The sequence below is a fragment of the Lathyrus oleraceus genome, unplaced genomic scaffold (assembly GCF_024323335.1).
Source record: "Lathyrus oleraceus cultivar Zhongwan6 unplaced genomic scaffold, CAAS_Psat_ZW6_1.0 chrUn0063, whole genome shotgun sequence".
Lineage (NCBI taxonomy): Eukaryota > Viridiplantae > Streptophyta > Magnoliopsida > Fabales > Fabaceae > Lathyrus > Lathyrus oleraceus.
The window spans coordinates 84,674-90,000 of record NW_026112454.1 but is presented as its reverse complement, the minus strand read 5'-3'; positions in this window follow the sequence as shown (position 1 = coordinate 90,000).

Here is a 5,327-nt window from a genome sequence, read left to right as displayed (position 1 = left end):
AAACTAAATATATTTTATGTTGGTGGGGTGGAACATGTCTGGACAATTTCTGAGATAAGAACCATTGATGTCCATAAACCATCCCATCCCGGACACAAGGGGTGAGCTGGTAGGACACATCCGCTCACTCAACCAGGACAACAATTGAAAAAATATTAATCAATATTTATATCTATTAGTTTTATTTGCTTATAATATTTTTTTTAAATATTTAAAATATTTTTAACATCCACCGTTTGTGATTGTTACTACACTATGTATGTTTTTTTTAAAAACATTTCGACCATTCCAATTGACAAATGCAATTCAAATTGCGTCATTTTCGTAATACATGCTTAAGAGTAAAATACTTGACATGCATCTTAAATGTCGAGTAACGGGGACGGTCAATTCAGACCATGAACCTGGGGCATGCAGGCTTGTCTAACTTTCTTTTTTGCAGGAATTATCATTTGTGCTCACTAGTATGCAGGTACGGAGAAACAAAGCCATTACTAGCATAGAAGGGATTCATGTTAGAAGGGATTCATGTTCTAGAAGGGATTTTAGATGAATCCCTTCTAGTATGAATCCCTTCTAGAACCAGAATCCCTTCTAACATGAATCCCTTCTAACATGAATCCCTTCTAGAACCAGAATCCCTTCTAGCATGAATCCCTTCTAGAACCAGAATCCCTTCTAATGATTCTAGAAGGGATTCTCTTTAGAAGGGATTCATGTTAGAAGGGATTCATGTTCTAGAAGGGATTTTAGATTTAAAAATTCTAAAAAAATTTGTCAAGCATTTCATAATTTTTCAGAAACCAAAATATATATTTTTTTTTTTTTGCATTTAAAATTATTTTTAGTCCAGCATTTTCCTCGGCCACCTTCTAGAAGGGATTCTTGTTCTAGAAGGGATTCATGCTAGAAGGGATTCTCCTTAGAAGGGATTCTGGCTCTAGAAGGGATTCATGTTAGAAGGGAACGGGGATGTTGCATAGTCGGCCAATAATAGTCTGCTCGAAGAGCCTTTCGTGCAAGTGATCGTCCGCCGGGATGTTGGGCATTGATTCCTCGGTGCATTTCCCTCAATATGTCGGGAACTTTCTCTTCCTCGACTCATTTGAGTAATGAGATGGAAAATCCCCTACGGTAAAGTTTCCCTTCGAGGAGAATGTACGAGCACGCCCTGTGTTTGGTGTGATGTCGGAGTCGCAAGAAAACAATGTGTTGACATGCTTATTCTGTTCCTTGGTGGAAAGTGTAAAGTTGGGGATGAAAGTAAACTAAATATATTTTATGTTGGTGGGGTGGAACATGTCTGGACAATTTCTGAGATAAGAACCATTGATGTCCATAAACCATCCCATCCCGGACACAAGGGGTGAGCTGGTAGGACACATCCGCTCACTCAACCAGGACAACAATTGAAAAAATATTAATCAATATTTATATCTATTAGTTTTATTTGCTTATAATATTTTTTTTAAATATTTAAAATATTTTTAACATCCACCGTTTGTGATTGTTACTACACTATGTATGTTTTTTTTAAAAACATTTCGACCATTCCAATTGACAAATGCAATTCAAATTGCGTCATTTTCGTAATACATGCTTAAGAGTAAAATACTTGACATGCATCTTAAATGTCGAGTAACGGGGACGGTCAATTCAGACCATGAACCTGGGGCATGCAGGCTTGTCTAACTTTCTTTTTTGCAGGAATTATCATTTGTGCTCACTAGTATGCAGGTACGGAGAAACAAAGCCATTACTAGCATAGAAGGGATTCATGTTAGAAGGGATTCATGTTCTAGAAGGGATTTTAGATGAATCCCTTCTAATATTTTAAGAATCTAAACTTGTAATATTGTAATTGCGCTTAAAGCTTTATCAGTGGAATGAAAGCCCTTACATATGTCAATTTTTGTCTTACATGTTTTTCTTTACCAATATTTTTCAATTCTATTTCAATTGAAAAATTATTTAATAATGGCGAGAGCTCTCGTAATTTTCCAATTTTCGCAATCACCAGAAGCATCAACACTCAGCAAAAAGATAACATCATTATTTATTTTTTTTGCATTTAAAATTATTTTTAGTCCAGCATTTTCCTCGGCCACCTTCTAGAAGGGATTCTTGTTCTAGAAGGGATTCATGCTAGAAGGGATTCTCCTTAGAAGGGATTCTGGCTCTAGAAGGGATTCATGTTAGAAGGGAACGGGCACCAATGATCTGTTTAACCACTAAAGCAGAATCACCATAAACATCGAGGTTCTTGATTCTCAAATCAATTGCTTCTTCTAACCCCATAATGCATGCTTCATACTCTGCTTCGTTGTTAGTGCATACGAAAGCCAACCGGGCGGTAAATGGAATGTGGGAACCCTTCGGGGTTGTGATTATTGCCCCAATTCCATTACCATAGGAATTTACGGCTCCGTCAAAGATCATTTTCCATTGGGATCCAATCTCAGGCCCTTCGTCCGGTAGAGGTTCTTCACAATCTTTCATCTTCAGATACATGATGTGTTCGTCGGGAAATTCAAACTTCATTGGCTGATAGTCTTCGATAGGCTATTCAGCGAGATATTCTGACAAAACACTCCCCTTTATGGCCTTTTGGGATACATACTGAATATCGTATTCTGTCAGAACCATCTGCCAACGGGCTATTCTTCCAGAAAGCGCCTGTTTTTCGAACACATACTTGATCGGATCCATCTTCGAAATCAACATGGTTGTGTGGTTGAGCATGTACTGCCTCAAACGCTTAGCAGCCCAGGCAAGAGCGCAACACGTTTTCTCCAACATCGAGTATCTGGACTCGCAATCTGTAAACTTTTTACTCAGATAGTAGATAGCATGCTCTTTCCTACCTGACTCGTCCTGTTGACCGAGCACACAACCCATGGAATTCTCAAGAACCGTTAGGTACATAATCAGGGGACGACCTGGTACTGGAGGCATAATAATCGGAGGTTCCTGTAAGTACTCTTTTATCTTTTCAAAGGCATTTTGACAGTTTTCGTTCCAGCACACTGCTTGATCTTTTCTCAGCAGTTTAAAAATTGGTTCACACGTGGCTGTGAGGTACGAGATAAACCGAGCAATGTAGTTTAATCTCCCCAAGAAACCACGGACTTCTTTTTCCGTTTTCGGTGCTGGCATTTCTTGTATAGCCTTCACTTTAGCAGGATCAACCTCGATACCCTTCTCGCTTACTATGAACCCCAGTAATTTTCCAGATCTCACCCCGAAGGTGCATTTGTTCGGATTCAGTCTCAGCCTGAACTTCCTCAATCTTTCAAACAACTTCTGAAGATTCACCAGATGCTCTTCCTCAGTTTGTGACTTCGCGATCATGTCATCAACGTAGACCTCGATCTCCTTATGAATCATATCATGAAAGAGAGTCACCATCGCCCGCTGATAAGTTGCCCCGGCATTCTTCAATCCGAAAGGCATCACCTTATAGCAAAAAGTTCCCCAAGGGGTTATGAAAGTGGTCTTTTCCATGTCTTCAGGGGCCATCTTGATCTGGTTATACCCTGAAAAACCATCCATGAAAGAGAATACCGAATACTGAGCAGTATTGTCCACTAACACGTCGATGTGAGGAAGAGGGAAATCATCCTTCGGACTTGCCCTATTCAGATCCCTGTAGTCGACACACATCCGCACTTTCCCATCTTTCTTAAGTACTGGCACAATGTTTGCAACCCACGGGGGATAATTTGTCACGGCAAGGAATCCGGCATCCAGCTGTTTCTGTACCTCCTCTTTGATCTTGACAGACATTTCTGGTTTGGTCCGCCTCAACTTCTGCTTGACAGGAGAACAACCCTCTTTGAGCGGAAGCTGATGCATCACGATATCAGTGTCGAGTCCTGGCATATCCTGATATGACCAGGCGAAGACGTCCACATATTCACGGAGCATTTCAACCAGTCTTCTCTTGACACTGTCTTCCAAAGCAGCCCCTACCCGTACTTCTTTTCTGGCATCTTCTGTCCCCAAGTTTACGACCTCGAGATCCTCCTGATGAGGCATAATGACTTTTTCTTCCTGCTTGAGTAGCCTGGCCAGTTCTTCGGGAAGCTCACAATCTTCAGTAGCCTCTTCTTCGGCCTGATAAATGGGATTGTCAAAGTCATGCTGGGCTATAGCTGAGTCATGGTCGGTGGACTCTGAACAAGAAGACCTGCAATGATTGATGATTTGAATGTTTATTATGATATGCATTGGAAAACACATTGCCGTTTTGATGTGAGTTTTGAAAATGCATAAATAATAATAAAAAATAGAAAGACAGTGATCTAAAACATTTGAATGTGAAAAATGTCCTTTATTAATGATAAAAACGTCGCACGCAGCGATTAATGAGCCCTTTTAACAAAAAGTCGGTGTGTCTTGGGCAGAACACACCAATGCCACATGAAGAAAATGAAAGCAATTACTCGAATGAAGTGACTTGGATGATCTTTTGAGAAGTCCAATTGTCGGGGCCTTGGCCTGGTGCGCAAGGACGGATCCAGCTGTCTATCTCGCAGTCGCTGTCCCCTTCTTCGTCAATTGCATTGATCATATCGAAGAACATGCCGGCACTAGTGAAGCGCACCGGACCATAGGATTTTGAAGACTCTTCCTGACGTCTTGCTGGCCTGTAGCCTAAAATGTTACTATTCTCCAATTAATTAAAACAACCCCAAATTAATCTCAACACCACTAATTCCACTAAAAATGAATAACTTGGAATTGAGAAAATGATATATGTATGACATTTATTCGGGTTCTAGAAGGGATTCATCACAGCCCTCAAAGTTGTTTCTTTCACAATTTTCCAACACTTCTACGTCGCCATTATCAACACTTTCCACTTGTTCGACATCAATGCAAATAGCATCAACTTGTTCATGCAACTGCAAATTTGGTTCTCCTTAGACGGGATTCATTTTAGAAGGGATTCTGATTCTAGAAGGGATTCATGTTAGAAGGGGTTCTCCTTAGAAGGGATTCATGTTCTAGAAGGGGTTCTCATTAGAAGGGATTCTCCTTAGAAGGGATTCATGTTATGCATATCCAATGTCAAAGTAGTAGAGTCCTCCACTCTCCTTAGCACTGCCAATCATCTTCCCCGAGTTCAAATCCTGAAAGACACAGTGAGATCGGAAAAAATTAGTTTGACAATTTATATCTTGGGCTAATTTATTGACGGACATTAGATTACAGGATAAATTTGGAACATGAAGGACATTTTTAAGAGTTAACATCGGAGACAACACAACTGACCCTTTACCTGCAATGGCTGAAAAAGAGCCATCTGCGATTTTTATTTTTTG